Source organism: Marmota marmota, unplaced genomic scaffold (assembly GCF_001458135.2).
Source record: "Marmota marmota marmota unplaced genomic scaffold, marMar, whole genome shotgun sequence".
In the NCBI taxonomy this organism is placed as follows: domain Eukaryota; kingdom Metazoa; phylum Chordata; class Mammalia; order Rodentia; family Sciuridae; genus Marmota; species Marmota marmota.
Window position 1 is genome coordinate 37,794,494 of NW_026000016.1, and position 24,497 is coordinate 37,818,990.

The window sequence follows — 24,497 nt, forward strand, 5'->3', positions numbered from 1 at the left end:
TGCCCTCCTGTTATTGCTAATCTGCACACACAGTGCAGGGACCTACCTAAAGAGCTGGGGAGTATGCTAGGTCATATCTCCTCTTTCTTACTTAAGGACATACATGATCAATTCTTTGATTTTTCCTCCACATTATGAATTTTTTCCCCTTCTCTTTTGGATCATTTTCACCAGGATAGTATTTCTCCTGTCCTTAAAAAAAAATCTTAAAACCACATGCCTCTCTAACTTCTGCCTTATTTCTTTGCTTCCTTTTATGGAAAAACCCTTTAAAATAGCCACTTACACTAGACTTACTGTCTGCATTTTTTTCCTTATGTTATCTTTTACTTTGGTGTCACTCATGCTTCCATCTCCACCACTCTGTAGAACTACTCTTGTAAATGCCATCAGTGACATCCACATTGCCCAATCCAATGGTCACCTCTCTCTCTCTTCATCTTATTTGACAATCGGCTGCCTTTGAGTCAGTCCATCACTTTCTCTTCTGTGATATTCATTCCTCACTTAGCTTCAGGGATGCTGATTTTCTGGTTATCCTCTTATCTCATTGACCTTATCTCAATCTCCTTTCTTATCCACAAACTCTAAGTTTGGAAATGCCCTGGGTTCCATGCTTCACCACCATTATTCCCCATTTACACTCAATTTCAAGATCTGTTCTTTAGGCTCATGCCTTTAATCAGGATCATGGCCTTAAGTACCATATGTCTATGAGAAAGCTATGAAGAGACTGGTATCTTTAGTCTAAATCTCTCATGGGTACCTGGAATCATATATCAAACTCCGACTCAATGGCTGTCCTTGGATAATGAAGCAGCACGTTAAATCTATGATCAAATCTCCCCATCTCCTCCTTTGTTGCCTTTCCCACTTCACTCCACTGACCTTGTAATTATTCCTCACCTGGAGCCCACAGACTCCCACCTCAGTCTTTTGCCCTTGCTGAGATCTACATGGATCATTCACTCATCCTGTTCAGCAAATCACTCAAATTTCACTTCTCTGACCACTTGGTTTAAAATTGTAATCTCTACTCCCCAATATCCTTCCACTCTCTCTCTCCTTCTGAATTTCATTCTCCACCATAACACTTATCAACATATGGTATTATGTTTAAGAAATGCATTCATATATTTTATGCCTCTTTGTTCTAGAATGCAGACAAAAAAATTTGTTTGGTGCTCAGTGGATAGAAAAGTACATGGCATGTAGTCAGTATTCCAATAAGTATTCATTGAATAAATGATTGAATGAGGACATGGTGTGGTCTTACAAGCAGGTTTGGCTATTTACCAACTGTGTCCTTGGAAAAGTCTCTTGAACATTCCAACTCTATGTCCTTGTCTATACAATGAACCTAACGACAGTACTGTGGTGAGGCTCAGTGTATGCATAAAAGCCTTCTGCAGTGCTTGGCATGGAGTAAATATCCACTGAATCTAACTGTTTTGCCAAAACAGATATTAGCAAAATTTCTTGCAAATTGCAAAATTCATTTATTTCACATTTCCCATCCTGCTGCTTGTCCTCAAATATTTCCACATTTGTTTCCTATTTACCCACACATTTTGCTATGCCCAAAGCACTCATTTACCCTGGGTTGCTCAGTTGGTCAATGTGAATGAATTGGTCCTCAGTGTGAAACAACTAATCCTCCCTTTCATCCCTTCCTTCCTTCCTTCCCTCCTTCCTTCTTTCCTGCCTTAAATGATCATGTGCAAGCAATGTAAAAGACTTAGCAAGCTTCAAAATAACTTTCCCAGGAGCTTAAAATTTAATTATAAAGCTAAAACGCACAGTCTGACATGAAGCACAAATGGCTCAAATCCACTGTCAGATGTGTGCAGGAATGAATGTTTTAATTATTGCAGATTTAAAGAAAGGTCTCCTGGGAGAGTTAATACTTGATCTTAACCCTAAAAGATGCATGGGCATATTGTTTAGGGTAATTAATATTAACTTCAGCAACAAACAAACCCCCAAATAACATGGGCTTAAAACAGTAAGTGGTTATTTATCACTTATATCAAATTTTGATCATAATTGAGGGGCTCTTCTGGGTGATTCCTTCCCCCAAGCAATAATGTACATGATCTTGTAGGTATGCCATCTGCAACACCCTGTTTCCAAGATCTCCAAGCAAAGTAAGGGAAGGCTGGAGATTCTGTGAGACAACTTTATCTAGGCCTAGAAGGAGCATCTGTTGTTTGTCCCTGTATTCAGTTGGTCAGAATTGGACGTGCATGGGACTTGGGTGTTTGGTAAGAATGAGCAGTCTCCACTGGAGGTGTATTCAAGTAAAAGGAGAGAGGCTACTTCAGGCAAGGGGATTTACAGAAGCCAAAGTGGGAAACCACAGGAGCAGATGGCATTTTGGAAAGACATAATGCAGAAGCGAGCTTGTGGGAACAGAGTGGGGACTGGAAGGATTGTAGCATTTCCATGAGAGTAATGCATGCTTAATGTAGAACCATATGAGAAATCCCAAAAGATCAAATAAGTAAATAAAATTACTCATTATCTACTGCAAAGAAAAAAATCAATCTGTTTGCTATATTTGTCCAGTCTTTTTTCTAAGACAGATGCATATACACATATTTTAAACATGTGATTATAGTCTACATAAAATCTTTGATCTTATTTTTACTTACTGGATATTGTATCTTTATCATTGCCCTATACTCATAAATATAACCAAAACCCTCATTTTTAATGATGTATTTATTTATTCATTCTTTCAATAAATGTTTATCAAACATCTGATAGTGTCCGGGACTAAACTCAGCACTCGGTAGACAGTGAACAAACAGACAGATTCCTTGTCCCCATAGAACTTATATTCTGGTCAGAAAATTGCACAGTCAACACAAAAACATACAAATAGACATGCAAGTTCAGATTGAGAGAAATGTGAGATAGAATAAATGAGGAAGAGGTTTTTAATCAGGAAATCTACACAAAGGAGATACAACTTAAATTGAATCCTAAAGCATAATTATAAGTCCACTGAATGAAGAGAGGAAGGGAAAACATTTCCAGGGGAAGGAACACCACCAGTGATAGTATTAAGAGTACCTGATGGCTATTGACCCGGGTGGGAGGACAATGAAAGTCTGTAAGCAAGGCAGGAACAAAATCCGGGTTACACTATAAGATCTGTCAGATTGCTGCCTGGGGAATTGGTCAGAATGGGACCAGGTGGATTCAGAGACTACTGTTAAGAAGACATGAGAGGGTCCTGAGAAAGGGATTGGTGGCTTCCTTTGGGATAAGACAATAGAGACACTTGTCAAAACAATGGACATGTGGTTAGCTTCACTAGACTTAATCCCATCAGAAGTACAGGAATTCTGTGCACTTTATTTCTGCTAGCCCCAGAAGAAAGCAGTTTATAGGGCTGATGTGGAACCTTGATTGAGCATGACCTTACTCAGGGAGCACTGCTCTTGGAGCCTCACAGGCTGTCACGAATGCTTGTGTGTTATAGAAACATTGCATTCTGGTCTGCATCCCGGAGAGGGTGTTGTGGATTTCAGCGTGTGAAATTAGAGAACAATGATGAGCCATTCTCAACCTCATTATTATCTGACAAGCAAGAAGATTCGTGAGACTGGCATGGAAATGTATGGGTCTGTTCAGACGACAGCAACACCTATAAATCACATAAACAGGTGTGCTTGGGATTACAAGTTCATTAATGAAGCGATGGACCTTTGAGAGAGAGAAAGAGAATGCATTTCAGCAATTGTCATAAACAGGTTTGTTTACTCGGGGGACTGTGACCTTGTGGGCTGACACATGGCACACTGCATCTTTTGAGAAGATTACAGTGAGTGTAATTCTGACTCAAATGGAGGTCAGGCAAAGATTCTGAAGGAATCAGTGTGTCCCCCTTTCCTCTCAGAAGGGAATGTGCAGGATATGTGTTGGGACTGGCTCACAGGTAAGGTATTGCTTAAAGGCATTTTAGTAATAAAAACAGAACAGAAATGAAATTTCCAGAGAGAGGGCCCTTAAATTTAGAAGGGAACTGCATACCTTCAAACATAAGCAGGCACTGCCTTGCCCCATGTGTCTCTTTATCTTTTGCTATTCTCACCTCTTTTTTCTCTCTTGCATCTTGTTTTCTACTCCCTGTGTTATTGTGGCCCTGTCTTCTCTCTTATCTGGCTTTATATCTCTGCTCTGAGGAAATCTACTCCATCCCAGAGGCCATGTAATCCTCTGCACCTTAATGAGATAATAATTTAGTGTGTCTATTTTTCAAGACATATTTCAGACCAAAGAAAAAGAAACCTCAAGGATTTAATTCCATAGTCTGTATAAATGTAAAGAAGAAGTGTCACATAAGACTAATGATCATCCAAAATGGAGATATAAAAAAAATATTCTGTAACCTGGTCATAATTTCTGTTAGGAGTATAGACCAAGCCCGCTGAACTTGGGTTTTATTCTTAGCTGCTTTGGGTTACACGATGGACTTGTTCAGTGTCTCTTTAATTTCCTACTTTAAGGCACTTCTGTTGCAGCTGAGAATCCACCTCAATCTGGAAAGGACATTGAGAGGGAGTATTATCTATTCTCGTGCTTAGTAAGGAAGATACAGAGAGATGAGCAGACACAAGATTCTCCTCCAAATAATAATAAAAAATCTAAAAGGAATTTTTATGAACTTATGAAAAGAACTTCATATTTATTAATCATATACTATTTGCCATAGACTGCACTGCACATTTTCTACACATCAATTCATTTAGTATATACAACCATCCTGTGAAATAGGCACTCTTGTTCTTCCTTTGCAAATCAGGAAACTGAGGCTTAGTCAGGTTAACTTGCTTGAAGTCCCACAATTTGTAAGGAGCAAAATCATTCTTCACATCCAAGTTGCTGACTCCCATGGTCCAGGGGAGCTGATTCTTTACACATGAACCTCATTTAATTTCTAATTTTCAGAGTAGGCATTACTGTCTCCATCTTATGAGCAATAAAATTGAGGTTTAGAAGTGAAATGTTAAACCAAGATGATGTAGCTGGGAAGGGTAATTTTGTATTTAAGCTCAGGCTTACCAAGTATCAAAGTGCTCCACTCCTTAGAGTACCCTGCTATCCCATGTCTTGTGGTCTCCTTATTCCTTCCAGTCAAGGTTTTAGGTTTTTATGTCCAATCTAGATTCATCAATAGTGGAATTGACCTTATTGTTCCTCAATATCAATCACAAATTAAAAAAAAAAACATATTTATTATTATTTTTTAAAGTCTAGTGCTCAGAACAGAGGGAGATAAAGAAATAAGAACTGGTTCCTGCCCTCAGGGATAAAGGTCTACATTGGGAAGAGGAAAGTCATGCTCAGGATAAAGTTCAATGACTTTTCAAGACAACAATAGAAGACATGTGATAGAGCATGATATGATAAAGAGTTGAAAGAATGGAATAAACGATACAAACTGTAGGAGCTTAGGTTAGGGAAAAGGGAGACAGATGGTCATTTCTATTTCAGGCACTTTCATGTGCCTTGAAGCTCATCAGTAAACCCTTTAAGAATTCCTTCTCTGGGTGTAAATCTTTTAACCTTTCCTTGAAAATTCCCTCCACCCCTTTCAACATTTTCTTACCTCTTTTCTACCTTTCCCACACTTCCTGGAAATGCTGGCATCTAAAAAATAATTCAACAACACAAGTGAAGAAAGTCTTTCTCTGAGGTCCAGTGTGAGCTGGGCCTTTCCCTTAGACCCTGTGACAACTTGCATGCAGTCATGAAAAGCCACCCGAGGAGGCATGCACACATATGTCCAGCACCTCCTTAATGCCTAGATTCATCCTTGCCATTCATAAGAAGCTGGCTTTTACAGACATCCTCAGGCAGCCTCTGACTCCTGTATTAAACAAGCTCCTAACCTACTAATAAAGTCCCAGGAATGCATACCTGAGGCGAGACAGGGACAAGGGGTGGTGCTGGTGGACTGAGAAACTGGGAAAGAAATGAAAAAGACTTGAAGAGTCAGCAAAATGCACATGGAAAGCTCTGGAGTAAATCTTATCCCCTTCACCATCCTGCCAGGGACCACGTCTGGTGAAAAGTTCACAGTTCTGGGTAATAGCCACCATTATTTTATCTTTTTCCCTTCAGTCAAATGTCAGACACAAATCCCATGAGACCAAAAGGTTAGGCCGTCATAAATGCCCTCTGTCTGCAATCAAAGGTGATAGAGAGGAGGAAAACAGACACGATAACCTTGAGAGATTGTATCTCCTGGACAGCTTTCAGGATCCATGCTTCCCAGCAAGCTGTCCAGAGTCATTTTGTGTCCCTTCCCGTTGTCATCTGATAAGTTCAAGCCATTTAGTTGCCAGAAGACAATTTCCTGCAAAGACACAAAGGTGTGCAACCTTTGATTCATGTTCTCTGTTAAAGGATGCTAAAAACTTTTTCAAAAACCTCCATTCCCCTCTTGGGGTGCCTCCTGTTCTATGATGGGGAATACAGCTACCAGCCTGTGGAGCTTTATGAAGCTCTTGACCAACCAAGCATGTGACATGCTCTTCCAGTTAGAGAGTCTAGGAAGTCTTTGCAAAAAACAGAGAGACAACAGGCAAGACCTACAGTCATACCTGAGGGAGCAGGACTCCACCCAGGACACTCAGAGCTTCAGTTGCAGATTTGCTACTGCCATCTAAGTACATTCACTTTTGGACAGGTCATCTTCAACTGGTGCTAGGAATGCTATTCCATGTACCGTGAGTGTCTTGGGATGTTTAAGGTATTTTCTATATGACTATATCAGGAAAAGAGCATCTTTCAAAAATAGTTAATGAATTTATTCTCTCAATGTCCAAGGAGGAAGGAGCCTATAGGATGGGGACAGGCTAGGGAGAATAAAGACAGAACCAAGTGATGGCTTCAGGAGAGTTAGCCAGAATCTGAACATCAGGCCCTTTAATTTGGCTGTCAAGGATATTAAGTTTGATATTTCATGAGACACACTGTTCCAAAATCAATATCCTATGTCCTGCTATGCATGTAACAGTTGCACATTAAACTTTACATGGGAGATTAATGGATGGATGAATGACTAGCTTACTTATGGATTTGCTAGTTTTTTTTTTTTTTTCCCTGAAGTGGTGGCCTGATCAGCCATAGCAGATGATGTCTAGAGACCGTGGAGGTGACCCCTTCCAAATATGACAGTAGCCAACTGTCTGGAAGGACATTGTCCTGGAAATCATTTCCATGTGAAACTCCTCAAAGTCCATCAGAATCTCACACTGACTGTGCTAACTGTGTCCTTCATAGCCCACGTCCTCTCCTACTTCTGCTCAAGCCCATCTGCACGCTGGCTTGATGTATAATCTTGCTGGCTGTAGGATTACTGATGACTGACAGCCATTCCCTGAGAACATCGGGTCTGCCTGTAGCCTGGCTGTGCATGGATGCTTCACGATGACAGGATTAAGCACTGACATTTCTCCAGGGACAGCCCATGTTCAGGATGTGTGTCTGAGATCCTGTCAGACATGGCAGCCAGGGGACTGGCTACTAGGCACGGATGCCTCCTGTGCACGAAGAGGAGCACCGAAGCACCAAGGTCCACTTGCAGGCCAGCTTCCATGGGACCCCTGCTGATGCAGAGTGACTCCTTTCCTGTGTCTGCCTGATCAAGAAGATGTTGGGGGCAGGCAAATGAATCCATCTCTCTCACCTCCATTAGTTTATGTGATGTTTATCCAACTATTAAATGTGTGATTCAAAAACAAACAAACAAACCCCAAAACAAAAACAAAAAAACAGCTGGATGCCTTGTGGACACACAAAATCTTCTCATCTAGCTCGAGGGAGCAAATTTCCTAAACCAAATGTTAGACAGGAATCATGAGGAACAAGGAAGCAGGAAGGTGCTTGACTGCTTGCAGCCTTTTGGAACCATCAAAACAGCAGTTTAACCACTGATGGAAGAATCAGCCCACTGAATTCCTAAGTGGAATTAGTACCTAGTTTCTTACCACTCACCAATTTAGATTTAAATTCAGAATGTTTCCAGAATTTTTTTTGTGGGGGGGGGGGACAGGGGATTTAACCCAGCGGCATTTTACCACCCATTCCTTTATTTATTTATTTAATTTCACGACAGGGTCTCATTAAGTTATTGAGGATCTCACTAAGTTGCTGAGGCTAGCCTCAAACTTGCAATCCTCCTATCTCAGGCTCCCAAGTCCCTGGGTTTACAGGCGTGCACCACTGCACCCAGCTCTCAGAAATTCTTGAGTTTCATTTGAAAATTTTAGTTCACAATGAGTATTTAAGACTTCAGAGAAAAATATAGGTCCTGATTTGCTTTCTTCTGTTTACAACTGGAAGAAAGATTCACCAATTTTTCCATTATGATAGCCCAGGAATGGGGATACACGGGTGGGGTGGCGGGGGCGGCGGTAAGAACATCCCAGATCCTTGGTGGATCCCACTAACTTTTTGACCAACAAACAGAAGTTAGCTGAGGCCCTCATGGTTTGGGATGAGAAGAAGTTTTAATTCCTATTATTAGTATCCCCCCTCTTCTATTCTATGACCTCCTGGGTTCTCTCCTATGGCCTTAATACCCTTGGACATCCCACAAATAAGTACTCCTTTTAAATTTGCCAGTTGGGCTGATAATTCTTCAGGAGGAATTTAGTGGTGTGATCTATAGGAAATTTCTGATCATTGCTATTAAAGCTAACCATAGAAATGACAGAGCTGGATCCCTGAGGCTGTTGGTCAAGTCAGATGGACCCCGTCACTACAATTTAGGTCTTTGGTGAATTTTGTTCCCATGTGCTGTATCACCTGTCTGGGCAGGTATAACTTTTCTTCCTAACTTTTCTTGGGCAAAGTTATGGATCCCATTTGAGAAGGGCTGGGATACTAAACCAGTCCATTCTTTCTTGGTCTGATTCTCTTCCTGTTCCTGCCATCTGACTACCCAGCGATGATGCCTCGCTTTGCTGTTGGTTATTAATGATCCTCTCCTCGTTTTGGCCAGTTTCCTGAAATCTTTAACCACTACAGAGGCTGTGTCTCTTCCAGAAATCCTAGTGTTAGTACAGGCCTGTTGCCAATGACTCCTGTGGACATAAGGTCATTAAGAATTATACAATGATAGAGATCATTCACGTTGACACTTTAGTTTATAGAATGAGACACAGAGGCCAGAGAGCGGTAATGCATTGCCCAAGTTCAAATGGATAATTGTGGCTGAACAAAAATGAGACTCTAGCTGTTCAAACTCCCAGATCGCTGATGGTTCTGGTCATTTAGTTCCATCCCAGCTACTTTCATTGCTTTTACTCCAAACTCCATGATTAAACTTCAGCTTTCCTCTGTTCAAGTGCTGGAGTAGCTTGCAACTCATTTTTTATCCATCTTGTTTTCTATAACCTCTGTGCCTTCTCCCCTGTCTCCTTCTCCCCTCTCTTCTGGCTTTTCTGAATATCGCTCTATGTTGTTGTTCAGACCCCTGCAGGAAGATACACCGAATTGGGTGAATAGAAAATAAATTCAAGTTTCCTTGCCAATGTGGCCTGAGGGAAGTCATTAAGAAGCAGCTCCTCCTGGAGATGTTTCTAACTCGCAGGCTATAATTGTGGCTGAAATTTTAATATCAAAGGTTAAAGTTACATGGTTTTCTTTATACTTTCTTTTATTTGCAATTACCCTTGGGAAGAGAACATATCAGAGTGTGCTCAGGGCAGTCCTTCCTAACCCAGATTACACTGCACAGTGTGAGCTCTCTAAATGTACTATCTTGGACTCCATGAGTCAAAAACAAAAACAAAAACAAAACGATGATAGGCAGATGGAATGGGGTAGACAGAGATGAGCCCAGAGGAGAAACAACTGGCGGGCTGGAGGAGGTGCCAAAGTGTGTGGGTGGTGTGGTTGGACACTTACTATGGAGAAGGACTTTTTCACTTCAGTGTTCTAGTCTAGATGGGAGAAAAAAAGAGGAGAGGAAGTTTGGGTTCGACAAAAGAAACAGAAATGGATGAGAGATGTGTGGGAGGAACCAGGGTAAATACGGGGCTCTAAATGCTGTGGAGTGATTTTGAGAGTCAGAGCCACTGAGCACAGGAGGATCATGGGAGGGGACATCAGAAGGACTGGTTGTGAACTTTCAAATTACTTACTTGTTTTTGAACACATGATCTCTTCTATTTGGGCTTTGGTTTCCTTGACTTATCTATCTCAGGGTCTTCACTTCTTCTAACTCTGTTGAAGCCAAACTCTCTCACACTGCACTTCTACCTGGAACCATCCATCCAGGTGTAGCTTTCTTTTGGCATCTCCAGGGAATAGCTACTACATGGTCTCTCTCTTCTCTCACGCCTCTCCACAAAGTCGATCCATTTTGAATCTCTTATATCAAGCAAATCCAGGTACCCTTTGAAGCCTCATTTTATTGGACATGCAGAGCCCTGGGGATGTCAACCTGTGTTGCCATCCCTCCCCTCCTAGCCCCTTCCCTTCCTTCTTCTCTAACTCATCCCTATACCTAGCAGGTTGAATTCATTTCACGTGTAAATGATAGCAAATCAGGAACCTCCTGCTGCTTATAATGATAACACTTCCTATAATTTGCATGATAAAATTCAACTGATTTCAGATAGCATTTCTCAGGACAGATAGGTGACACCGTGGCTCCATGAGGTGAATAAATTGCCCCCTCAAGTTCTATGCCAGCACAGTTGTGGATTCTGATTGGCTGACATTCAGCCCCCAACAAAAGCACAAAGCCTTGTCTAATGGAGCAATGAAAAGGGATATCTAGGAAATATTAACAAGTTTTGCATGGTAATTTATGCAAATACACGCCATAACTCAGCTGAAGAGGTTCAGCTTATACCTATGGAAGGGAACTGCTCTAGCCAAGGATTTTATGAAACTGATACTACCTCATTATATCTCAGAGGTTGTGGGTTTCCATACAAATTAGCACCAGAGAGACCTGGGGTGGTAATTAGTCCTCAGACCACCTGCCTCAGAATCACCAGTGTGCCAATTAAATGCAGTTTCCAAGGGTTCTCTCACGGACCCTTTGAAACAGATTCCCTTAGAGTGGGGCCTGAGACTCTGCATTTTAATAAGCTTCCCCCTCCCAGGTGGTTTTTATGTACACTGAGTTAGACCATCTCTCTGACCTTGGCCTCCCCTGATCAGTACAGTCAACATCTAGTGACCACTGTCTCCATTATATGAATTGAGTAAGTCACTTCACATTTGTCAGCCTCAAGTTCCTCGTTTATAAAATAAGGGGCAGACTCAATTAATTCTAAAGTGTTTCAGGCCATGATTCTTTTCTGAAGCATGAGCCAACTCTGCGGGCTAAACTCAACATGTATGCAGGTGGCCAGTCTCCTGGAGTTCTGCTACCTCCCAGGAACAAGGACAGCAGCACTCCATCTCTCTTTGCCATTCCTGTTCTCGTCCTCACCATCTCTTCTTGATCTGGAAGCCATACTTCTCCCGCTGCATCCACCAGGACTGTGTGACTAGAACCAAATCCTTTCTACTGTGGTTTTAAAATCAAAATCCGTTATGCTTTATGCTATTTTCTTTTGAAGACTGGCTATGTTTCCCACTCTTCAGTGTCTCTTCGAAATAATAATTTGTATATTTTATACATTATGATATACCCGCATTTAAAATGGCACATCTTGTAGAGTAGATTCTCAATAAATATTCATTGACTGGAATAACACACAATAATTACCTGCTGGAATAAAGAATGAGAATGGATAAATAGAGAGCATTAGTGATATATTTTAATAGCTTGATATTTTAGCACATAAGACCAACCTGTATTTACATCCAAATATGCTCAAGATTTTCCACAGCTTATCACATTTATTACTTACCACCTTTGAGGTAGGCATTAGTGCATATGTTTCACTTGAGGAAATTGGGCTCAGATAGTTTAGAATACTTATCCAAATCTTGACTTCATTAAGTTGCCAAGGAGGGTTCTGTACCAGGTTTGTTTAACAATATAGTCCATAATATTTCCACATCAGCATTGTGTTTCTCAAAGCAGAACCTGGCAAAAAATTGTTTACTACCTGTTTCATCTAACCAGTTCTTCCCCTAATTTAATATTTGTTTTTATCTGAAACTGGCTCTTCTACTTTCTTAAAGGATTAAAAGAAATACTGAAGGTTGTTTGTTTTGGAACTCAGCTGTTTACACAACTAAGGTGGCCAAAAAGTGACTTAGCTGTGACCTTGGAAAGACTGTGTCAAGGCAAAGCCTTCTCTGGCATGGAGTGGGGTGGGGTGAAATGTCAAGCCCAGAAGACCAATCTTCACTTCCACTGTGTAGAGACCGGGCAGTTTCTTAGGGGTTGCTGTCTGCAGGTTAGGTATTGCCTTCTCTTGAATCTTCCAAACTTTTCCAGGCTCCAACTTTCAGCCATGCTTCCCAGAAACCATTCTGTGAGTTTTCTTGAGATGTTTTATCCTGCACCTCTCACAATTTCTCAGTCTATATATGCTTTGGGAATGATTGAAGGTGGCAAGGATAATGAAGGAAATATATTTCAGGCATAGAAATTAGCCCAAGCAAAGGCCCTAAGTGGCTCCAGTGGTCCAAAAGGAGCCCAGTGACTTAATGGAGAAGTTGTCTTCCTAAAATACTGCTTCACTATTCTTTACTCAAAGGTCCCTTCCTACCCTCCCTTCCTTCATTTCATTTATTTATTTTTCCTTCCTTCCCACATATCCCTCCCTCTCCCTCTCCGTATCCCTCTCTATCTCCCTCTCCCTCTCTCTCTCTCTCTCCTTCGTCTCTGTGTAGTTCACATACCAACTTGCCAAGAAAGGGTCTTACTTTTCAATTGGCTTTATTACTCCTGGTGAGCAGAACTCTCCAGCCAAGCCAGATAAGAGACCATTCACAGTATTGGTTTCTCTCAAAAAGGATATGTGCATGGCAGGCCTTCAGTGCTTCAAAGTTGCCTCTGCAGTGTCTTCTCTTGCTCAGTTGAACTCATGCCATTTGTCACATACAGGTGACAACACAAAGGTACTCAGGAAGACACAGCTGTGTGTGCAGATTGGAGTGATATTGGATGAACTAGTGAGGATCAGGGAAAAATCATTATACAGGCCAAGTACAAGTACAAGAGAGCCTACTGTCGGCCACCTACTCTCTCCTTGTGCTGATAGATATACAAAGATCCTTCCTGTATACACTCAGCCTTTGAAACTCAAAGTCCAGCAACTATTGCCCTAAATTTCCTCCTCCTTCTTTTTATGGTAAGGCATCAGTTTATCATAAACTGCCAGCTGATCGATATCTGACCTTTAAACATACTCATGATGCTTGTCACCTACTGTGGATGGGACACATGGAAACTTGGAGGTGGTCCTATAGTTTTCCCTCAGTCCAAAGCCACTCAAGTCCAAAGCCATCTCAATACCCTGATTTCATCAGCCCAAAAGGGGCATTTGTTGAATGTCATTCTGGATGTCACACTGCCCAAACACCCATTGAACCCCTGCCTGTCCTCCTCCAGTCCATCTCTTTTTTCTGGTCTTTAGTTTATCGTCTATTATTGCATTAAAATCTGGTTTCATCCACTTTCCTCCCCACCTCTTTTCTATAACAGTTCTCTTTGCCCCCCTCAGAACCACTGCTTGGGCTGTCTTTGCTCTTCTTACAAAGGGAACTGTCAGTATTGAAGGCTCTTTTCAGGAAGGCAGAGAGGAGGCTCTTGTTTTACCAAGTGACCGTCAGATTCATTATTTGTGCCACTCTTCTCTTTCAGGCAGGCAGCAGACAAGCACATGCAAGGTACTGCACATTCATGGGTTCAGGGTAGTAATGTGTGGGTGGGGTGATGATGCAGTTCATCACAGGAAGAAAATGAGAAAAACACCAGAGGGAAAGGAACAGAGGAACTCAAGAAAGAGCAAGAGAAAAAGAGATTAGGAGCTTGGGCCAGAGAGACCTATTAGTAATGGTGCTGGTGGCCCAAAGACTTTAATATTTTGCCCTTGGGTTAGTGTTTTTAATGTCAGAAACTTTCAAGGCCCCATTCAGCTCAGGGGTTCAGTGGGTATTTGGGCAGTGTGACATCCAGAATGACATCCATCAAATGCCCCTTTGGGCTCCTTTTGGGGCTGATGAAATTAGAGTTGTCAGTGTAGGGACAAGCAGCTCAGCAGAGCAGTGACCAGGGAGGCCAGCCAGAGGAGGTGAAGCCACCGCATGCAGCCTCTCTTGGGCAATCTCACCAGGTACCAGACCCAGTGCCCCAAGGGCAGTGATTCAGCCTTCACTTCTCATTTGTCACCCCTATTTTATTTCTGTCCTTGCTAAAGGTGGTCTAGTGACAGAATAAGCGAGATGTTCACCCCTGTGCAGGCAGGATGCCAAGTTCACACAGCTCCATGAGGACACTTGTTTGGTTCTGCCAGGCTTTTCACACCCTGTGCAGCATCTCGGAACACCCTTTGATGAGCTGATTCTGATTGACGTGAACTGTGTTTGGAGACTGGCATTTAGTCCATGCTCAGTGCTGTCTCTATGACCACACTAGTGAGCACTGCTAAAAGGGAGGTCAATTAACTAATGCTAGCCACTGCTTTTCTTGCCCACAGTGCTCGACACTGCCAGTGGAAGGTCCTTTGTAGATTATTAACAACAACAATTAATGGAGGAGTAATCGACTGTGAAAGGAAGCCAGTTGGAGTGGTAGAGACATTCCAACCTTACATTCTTAGAGCCAGGCTCCCGGGTCAAGCAGTCAGTCAGCTGAGAAAGAGATGCATGTTTGGTTTTATGGGACAAAAATTTAAGAAATGCTGGCCTGGTGCTGGGCAAAAATTTCAATGCCTGACAAATTCTCCCTGTTGGATTTTATACATGATTCTGAGACAAAAAGTCTTTTCTTTAATGTGCAAAGCTACAGGTGCACAGGCCAGTCATTAAAGTTGGAAATGACACTCCTTGTGTGATTTGGGGCTACTCTCATAATTCCTTCAAAAGATAATTTGCCTAGACTCAGAGATAATTTCCAGTCATTTATTGTTGGAAATCCAGTATTTAAGATATTAATTCCTGCTAAACTGCAGAGGGAAGTACTTTCTCATGGGAAGTACAGCATATTGAACATTATAACTTAATGTGATCAGAATAATAGTAATAACCAAAGCCAATTGATCACTATGTCATCATCATCATTACCATCATTACCACTACCACGTTCACCACAATCATCTTCATCATCATCAAGTAGTTAATATGTATTGGTATTGAGACATTTGTTCCAGGCACTGTTTAAAGCACTTGACATTGACGTGTACTGTTCCTTCAATCTTCATTTCAATGCAATGAGCTAAGTACTATATTATTCTCTCTCTCATTTTTTTTTCAGATGAAAACACGGGACCTGAGTATTTAAGTACGTTTGCTGAGGCTACCAGCTACCAAGTGTAGGTAACCATAATTCTAATTCAACAGACTCTTCTACATGCTCTGGGTCCACTACGTTGCTAGAGAAGAGCAAACAGATAAGTCTTAATTTCATTCCTGGGCCTTATGAAGAAAGATGTGCACAGCTACAGCGGCTTACAAGAGAGGCATGAGGTCACAAAGACTTCCTGCCTTTAGATTGGGATGGGAAGAAGGAAGATATGAAACCTGAGGCTAGATGACTTTGAACCTCTCTTCTAGTTTGTTCCATATTTATGACAGCAAAACACAAGTATAAATAAGACTCAGAGGATCAAGTAGCATGAGGCAAGCAAGGTGCCTAGGTGTAAAATGTAGAGAGGACCCTTAGGTTTGTGCAAGAGTAAGTCCTGTGCTCACAATCCTGAGAGTGAACACCTTTTGGGTTGCATCCTGAGCAGGTAAGTGTCTTACTGACCTCTTCCTGGTCTTGGCCCTAGTTGCAAAGACTAAATGAGATCCTTTGTGAAGGTGCTTGGCATATAGTAGGCTTCCTCTATACTAATTTTCTTCTTTTTCTTGAAACAAATACCAGGTCCTTCTTGAAGAACACAGTTGATTACAAATGAGGCATGAGATCACAAAGACTTCCTGCCTTTGAGTTGGGATATGAAGGAGTAAGGGTCTGATCACAAACTCCACCATTAGACAGCTCCACTTCCTTGGCCCCACTCTGTAACCCTTTCTTCCTCCCTAGGTGAAGGCCTCATTTCAAATCTGTGGAAAATGCACACATCTGCTGTCCCAGAGAGGATCCTATTTCCTGGGCCTCTCAGACACTGATTCTCTAGAACATTTTCATGGTGTTTGTGTGTACCCCCACCCTTCTGCCATTGTTTCAGCTATCCAAAGTGTACCCACATGTGACCTGTCTGAAAGAGGTCTCCCACCAGGGGGTTCATGTCATATAAGCATATAATTACCCTTTAGAAAAGCAGCTGTGATTCAGGGGAGCTTGTGGATCATTTTGTTAGACTCTCATTTCAAGCACGTTGCACCTAAGATTCAGGGAAAAGGAATGACTTGTCCACTGCCTGTGAGTTAGTGCCACTTGTAAGTAGAGCAGAGTCTTCTGCTCAGTGCTGTGGTTCTGGGTTTCTGTAGTTTTTCTGCACCGTGGGTAACATGTGCTGTCAGTGAGGGTAAATATGACTTTCCAGGGCAGGAATCATGCTCTAAACAACAAAGTCTTTTCCTTTCTGGAGAAAGCTGCTTGAACAAAGCTCAGGAATGATCTTTTCTCCTTGCCCAAGAATTCCAAATTTGTCCATCAATAACTTCATGGAAGAAGAAACTCTGTACTCCGGGTGCCTTCTTGCTGGAGAGGGAACAGAATAAATGAAACTGTGTGTGTGAGTGCATGTGTGTGTTTCTGTGGGTGTCTAAATGAGGGGTTATTTGGTAGCAGTTTCCCTTCCTTTCAAATCAAATTGTAGCATTTTCCATTTCAAGGACCTAGTACAGTGCTTGATGCAAGCCATGCTCAGTTTCTGAGCATCTCCCTATCCTCTCCTACCTTCTTGTATTCCCAGCACATAAGCCCCAGAGAGAAAGCTAGGCTAATCTTAACCATATGGATGCTGCCAACATAGCATAACAATTGTGCTTTAAGGGATTATTGCTTTATGCATCTTTCTCCGCCTTTCCCATCTTCCTAATGATGACAAAGTCACATGGCCACTTCTGTTCTCTTTTCCCTCCGGTCACAAAGTGCCTCCTACTAGAAGTCTGGTTACTTGCTAATTACTAATGAAGTCTGATCTGATAGAGCCCCCAGTCTTGAGGATGCTCTGATCCACAGAGAACTGGAGCTGTGTATTTTTTCTCTTTGGGAGTTGACAGAGTCATCATGGACCTCAGGTACAAAGTGCTTCTGAAAGAAATGCTTGTCTAATGATATTTTGCAAATTAGGGATTGAACCCAGGGCCAGGCACATGCTAGGCAAGCACTCTACCAGGGAGCTATAGCCCAGTCCTCAGGCTGTCTTCTGTCCTGAATTATCTTAGAAACTAAGGAAATTGTTTCTATGCATCATTTACCCAATATGTCTCTGATGGGGGCTATGGATTAATAATTCTGTCTGGTCTTGATAATAGAAAAATAATTCCATTAACACCCTTTTATTTTTTTAACTTTGCAATTATACTTCAAGGTATTTCTATTATCTTCATTTTTTACTAAAAATGACTGGTCCAAAAATCATATAAGTAATAAGAGCAAGACTCAGGACTTAAAATCCAGGTACACTAAGGTCAAAGTACTTTCAGATACTTCCCCAACATATGTTTGTGCCCAACTACTCCAAGTGTGGCCCACAGTCCAGCAGTGGGGCCATCACCTGGGAGCCTGGAAGAAACACAAAATTTCAGAACCTCATTCCAGAACTACTGAATCAGAATCTGCATTTCAACAAAATTCCTGGGTAACCCCTGTGCAACCTGAGGTTGGAAAAGCAGCACTGTGTGATAAAAATATATTCTCTACTCTATGATACTTAAAGTTTTCTTGTAGTCCCATTGAAAAAGCAAAAAGAATCAGGTGAGATTCATTTTAATTTTAATACTGCATTTTAACCCCAAATATAGAAAATAATATTTCCACATGTGTCAATATAAAAAAATGATTCATGAAAAATATTAAGTTCTATTTTTGCACTAAGTCTTCGAAATCTGATGTGTTGATCACTCACACATCTCTATTCAGGCTACTCCTATGTCCCTGGCTCAGGAATCACATTGACTCTCATATGGATGGTGTAGCTACAGAGCAGGATTCTCAAACTTCAGTGGCAATCAGAATCATCTGGGGGCTGTAACAACACAGATGGCCAAGTGTCTGCCTTCAGAGCTGCCAAATCCAGATATCAGGGTTGGGAACCGAAGAAGTGGCATCATAACAGGTTCCAAAAGATGCCACTGTGGCTGGACCTAGGACGATACTCTGATATCCACTGTTGCCTCATCAAGGGGTCATAAAGTTTTGGGTTCAGAGGAGGGAAACAAAGAGAACTCGGACATGGAGGATGAAAATAAAATTACAACCAGAACAAGAACCAAAGCTCCTCGAGCTATAGATGCATCTGGGATGATCTAGTTGTTGACAAGAAGGCCAATAAGCAGGAAGATTTGACCAAAGGCTTACTCTATTTGGGGAGAATGCACGTTCTTATCCAGGCTCATTAACTGCAATGTTACTCTTGCACTAAAGAATACCTTCACCTGCGGGCTACTGGACACTTCCTTCAATCTCTTACAACCTCTGTTATCTTCTTCCTTAAAAGCCACTTCCAATCTCCCTGTTTTTTTCTAACTACTTTCCACCTCCTTCTGTCCCACTTAGTAGGTCCTTTGGCTCTAAGGTTTGTCCCACCCACAGTTCATTGTGCACACTACAGCCAGAAAGACCCTTTACAAAGATAAATCCATTCACATCTGTTCTTTGACATAAATAATCCAAAAGCTTCCCCTTAACTTCAGTATAAAATCTAACCTGTTCCTCTGACCTTCGAGGCACTCTAGGACACCCCCTGATGATCCTCTGGTCACATGCACTGCTCTGCCCTTAGCACCAGGCTCCAGGACACTGTCCTCTTTGTTCTTTTTGAACAACAAGTGAATAAGCACTTTTCTGGATCTTGACCTTCACATTGGTGGTCCCTCTGCTTAGAACTCTCTTCCCCTCTGATTTTTCAGGCCAGCTGCTTCTTCCTTCAGGTCTGCTTAAATGCCCCTTCTTCCTAGAAAGCTCGCAAGATCACCCTATGGAAAGTGGCATTCATAAACCCTAGTCCTCTTTGCAGCATTTGGATCATTTTCTTCATGCTGTTTAACATGATTTGTTCTGACATGGCTATTAGTGTGTACTGCTTCAATAGTCTGTAAGAAACTAGAGGAGCAGGACCATGGATATGATCATTTTTGTATGCACTCTAGCCCAGCACAATGGTAGATAGAACTTCTTGTAATTATTGCTTAACTGGATAATTCTGTCATGTTAATAAAGTATAAAGACACAAACAATAGAAAAGATGCTCTTGAATGTTTTCAATTGCTCAAGGCCATTGGGTGATTGCAGCAGAGAAAGGGATCTTCAGTATTGATATTATCATAATCCATATTAGCATGTTCAAAAATAATCCCCCCCTAAACAGAAAAACGGACCAGGTCAGGCTGGCTGCATTATGAGGTTTAACATCAAGAGGAAAATGTGTCAGTTATTCACAGAAAAATCCTCATCAGGTGGCATGGAGAACAATTTTCATTTTCTTTATTTGGACAAAAGGTAGAACCTGATAGCTTCTTTGCCGTTTTAAATTATATTGAATCCCACATGGTTGCTTACTGTAGAATTGTATTTTTAGGCTTTAGCTATAATCTGTGGATGTATCCTGTTTCCTTTTATAGCCAGACCGTAGCTATCGATTCCCAGGATCTTCATTCCTCCCTCGTCTAGGTGCAAACGATATATAATCTTAGGCAGGGGTGATTGCCTCCTGCCCAGAGGGGGTTGCCCAAGAAATCCCAGGGCCAGCTCAGCGTGACCTCCTCTTCACTGCTGCTCATCCAGGGTGGGCTGCAGAGCATCAGTTGGGGGCTTCATTGCCTGAGGCAGAGATTCTAATAAATCAGCTAGAATCCCGCAGAGGGGCCCCACCACTTCGCATTTAGATGTAAGCAGACCTGAACCAGCGCTAACCATTCTTCATTATGCCAGGTGCCTCCTTTTCTCTGGAGGAGCCTTTTGTTGTGCCTGGACTTATAGGGAATCCTGGAGTCTGTGCTATTGTAAGCCACCAAGCTGGCTCTGTGTGTGTGGGGAGGCGGGGGGTGTGCACATGCTCATACGCCTTTTCTCCCTCCTTTCTTCTTTTTTTGTTATCATTAATAATGAAATATTGAGACCAGGCTGCTAATGAGCCTAAACTCCCTCCTGTTAGTTTATTTTTCACCTTCAGACTGTCACTTCAGAGTAAATTACTTTTCTCTGCATCTTGTTCCAGTAATATCACACCAGCATGACCCTCCCCCTCCCACCCCGGTTCTAATTTCAGGGTTGTTCAGTTTCCCTCACTGCAGTTTACTAAGCAAGGGAGGTCGTCCCATCTATCATACTCAGACCTGGGCAACATGTCCCCTCCTGCAATTGAGACATCATTCTTGTTGCACTGGGGCGAGTCAGGTTTTAAAGACTTACACAATACACATAGATATGACCCATAAATAAGTGAATAAATAATATATTCCCGTATCTGTATTTTTATTTCTTGAGTTCCGTGGAAAAAAATGATTTAGAGGCCATGAGGCAGAGACAGAGACTGGTTTTGGAGGGAGGGGGCCAAATAAAGAGACGAGCTGCAGTCCCCGTCATCTGCCACCGCAGCCGCATCTGCTCGGTTCTGGCTCCTGTTCATTTCATGGCATGCTAAGCATTTCCTTGTCAATTGGGAGATGTCAGGATGTGAAAACAACCTACATTAAGTAGATATTTTGTGCCAGCACGATAGCAAGTGTCTCCAATATGCTTTTGTCTTCTGTTCAAAGATGCTAAACTGGCCTTCATCAAACAGCCACTATCTCAACTTGCTTCTGCTATCTGTGAACACAGAGAACGAGGTACAGCTTTCCCTTGCTTTCATTTTCACCTGGCTTCTCTCTCTCTCTCTCTCTCTCTCTCTCTTTCTCTCCTCCCTTCCTCTTTCATGCTCCTTAAAAATGAGTGCTCATGTGCCTTTGCTTATATACCCCAGCTTTGCCATTTATTATGTGATCTTTGACAACTAATTCAACATCTCCAGGTCCATGTCCTTGTCTAGAGAGTGCTAGTAATGACAGGGTTGACATCATAATGTTTTGAAGACTAAATGAATTAACACATGTAATATGCTTAACACAATGCCTCATAGTTATACATGCTAGATAGAATTTTTCATCTTCCTTTCTTCTTTGGTTGTGTGTGTGTGTGCATGTGTGCATATATGTGTGTGTATGTGTGTACTAGTAGCAATTCTGACCTCAGAGACTTAATTTTTACTAATTGCCCCCTGTCTATGCTATGTACAATAGGAATCACTAATACCCAGTCTGTATTTATTTAATTTTTTTGCATTTTGCTCATCATAAATGATTTTGTTTTTATTGGATTTTTTTAAAACAAGGTTACATTATAATATCACTTATCTTGATTATTGAGTTTTTTGGTAAAACTTTAATTTTGTGACCAAATAGAGGGCATCATGGGCCTTGCTTGCCTCGTCCCCCTATCTTTTCCTCTTAGGCTCTGTGCAGATGCTTGCAACAGTATATATTGTCTTGCCAAAGGGCCACCCTCTTGGTATTGGTCATTGTAAGGGAAGGGAAGAGAGAGTCAATTTTACTCAGGAAGGAATAACTGTTTGAACTTAACATGAAACGAAAGCAGTCAGGAAAATACACTTTAGATCTGCATGACCTTGAGGTTAGGCCTTTGAATCTCCCCAGCTGATCCATGAAATCTCATCTTGCCTCCTGTGATAGGAAATGAATAAGGACCATCCTGGAGGTGGGGTCATTTATAAACCTGACCCTCTGGGTGCAAGATGGTGCTGATGGGAAGGTTGGAAAGTAGAGCTCAAATGGCATAGCTTTTCCTTTCTCATTTCCATCCAAGTGAGTAAGTCTGCCCCAGGGATTAAGCATTTTATGGGGTCTTCTGCCATGCTCATGATCAAGCAGGGGCTATACAGTATTTGTCCCTTACAATCCTTTAGCTTTGAGAATAAATAAGCAAAGGAGAGGCTGATTTTGTGGGCTTCCAGGATTCCTTGCTAATACGACCATCTACCACAGTGTTGATTCCACTTTCCTTGATCGCTCAGGATACTGTTGGCAAATCATGCAATATTTTTTAAGCTTTGAGGTTCTGGAGGAGTGTTAGCACCTTTAAATATAGCCTTGGAAAAAGATGCTTTCTGTTAAATGTTGATACTTTCTTCCAGTCCTACACAAATCCTCTATCTCTCACTACCTTAATGGTAAAAAACACCCAGTGTTCAGTCTCAGCCACAAGGAAGTTACTAAGCAAACCTGATTCTCATTAACATGATACAAGTCTTTTTTTCCTCTTCAAATTGATTCTGGCTTGAAGCAAAGTGTCAGTAATGCCTTTGTTCCAATTTGTTCTTTCAATATTTGCAAATATGCCTGAAGAATATATTAAAATGTCAGAATTTGAAGCATTGGGTCATTTACCTTTGTAAACATGTGTCAAGGTCTACCCGAGTGCTGAAATCTCTAAGACAGTGGTGGTTCTTAAACTTCAGCATATGTCAGAATACTAGGAGGACTTATTGGTCCAGAATGATTGGGCTCCATTTTTAATTTCAAATTAAGTAGCTCTAAAGGGTGATCTAATAGGTTTCTTCTAACAGGTTTCCAGATGTGATGGTTAATGTTGGTTGTCAACTTGAATGGACTAAGAGACACATAGAAATTATTACCAAAAGGTGGGGTCACTGTAGAGACTATACCTGACCCTGCGTTGTTCAGAAGTCTTTGGAATTGGCTTGTGAGAAGAATCTGGAAAAGTTTGAAAAGCAGAAAAGAGAAAGATTAGAGTACCATAAGGGGAGTTTAATAGGCAATGGAGGTCTCAGAAAATAAGAATGCTGATAGAAATGCACACAGTAAAGGTTGTGCTCCTGAGGTTGCAGATGGAAATAATAACTCTACTGAGAACCGGAATAGAGAGTACACAGACTACACTCTGGCAAAGAATTCAAATGCTTTATGCCCATGCTGTGAGACTTTGTGGATGTCTGAGTTTAAAGGTGACACATAAGTTTATCTGGTGGAGAAAATTTCAAGGCAGCACAGCATTCAGGAAGTTGCTTGGCAATTGCAGGGTGCTTTTAACCAGATTAATAGCAAGAGCGGGGTACAAAGAACTAAATGGAAAGATTTTTCATGCTTGCAGAAAGTATTTAATACTCAGGGAAAAAAAAGTGTATAAAGTTCCAGCCAAAGAAGGTCCCTTTGCTGAAGATATTAGTGCCATTCAAAAGAAGACAAGTACTTTTCACTAGGAGGATAAGAATTCCTTGAGGGAATTGGCAAGACCCTACCCATCACACTTTCAAAAGTGTAAAGGTGTAAATTCATTTCAAAAACTTTCATTCGAAGAGTAGAACCCCAGGGTATCCTGCTTATTCAGAGTCACCTAGAGAATTGTTTTCCCGAAATTCATTTCCCCATATTCAGCCACCAAAGCACTCAGAAACAACTACAGCTGTAGTTCCAATACAGCTGTAGTTGATACAGCTCACACTGATGGCAGATCTTGGCATCATTCACATACACTGGTTTTTCAGGAATGCTGAATGCAAACGCTAAGGGTTATGGAAACTTCCACTGGGTTATCAGAGGAAAATTTGTGAGACTAATCAGCTTGTATCAGGTATAGAGTCCCCAAAATCAGCCTCTGATAGGGTGATGCATAGTAAAACTATGAGATTGAAGCCAAAGCTACAATGGAACCCTTGGAAGTTATAGATGCCAGGAATATGGAATACCTGCCAAGGAAAACTGTAGGCACTGAGCAAAGCCAATCCATGAGAGTGGCCATGTGGGCTGCAGCCAGTAAGGTCTCATACACAGAGCTACCTTTGGAGTTCACAGTGCTGTAACATGTGTCCCCGATGCAGACAGGAAGCTAAACCCACATACACCCTGTTAGGTTTGGGTCTTGCTTTGGTCTCATCCTTCCTTTTTCATACCTATTCCTCCCTTAAGTGTGTAACCTGTTTCTTTGATTTTTACAAGGGCTCACAGATGAGTTTGCCTTGAGTCTCTGAGGAGACTTTGGAACTAGGATTTTCAGCAGTGTTGGAACTGTTAAGACCTTGGGGACTCTTGGAGATGGACTAAATGTACTTTGCATTGAGATGGACATGAGCCTCTGGGAGCCAAGAGCAGGCAGAATGCCCTAGTTTGGATCTGGATTGTCCCCCAAAGGTCTATGTTTTAAAGACTCA

The 24,497-nt window shown here is 41.7% G+C and overlaps 1 long non-coding RNA gene across 12 annotated transcripts in view; it reads left to right on the forward strand.

Annotated features, from left to right (window-relative positions):
* The window catches only part of LOC125618497, a 329,397-nt gene that overhangs the window by 293,721 nt on the left and 11,179 nt on the right, over positions 1–24,497 (forward strand). For 6 of the 12 annotated variants that reach the window (XR_007349803.1, XR_007349802.1, XR_007349806.1 and 3 more), the window contains 2 exons: positions 15,413–15,470; positions 21,031–21,102. This is a non-coding gene — a long non-coding RNA (uncharacterized LOC125618497). Of the gene's footprint in view, positions 1–15,412; positions 15,475–21,030; positions 21,103–24,497 lie in introns of all 12 variants that reach the window. The other 6 variants (XR_007349808.1, XR_007349804.1, XR_007349811.1 and 3 more) reach the window with 2 other exon arrangements.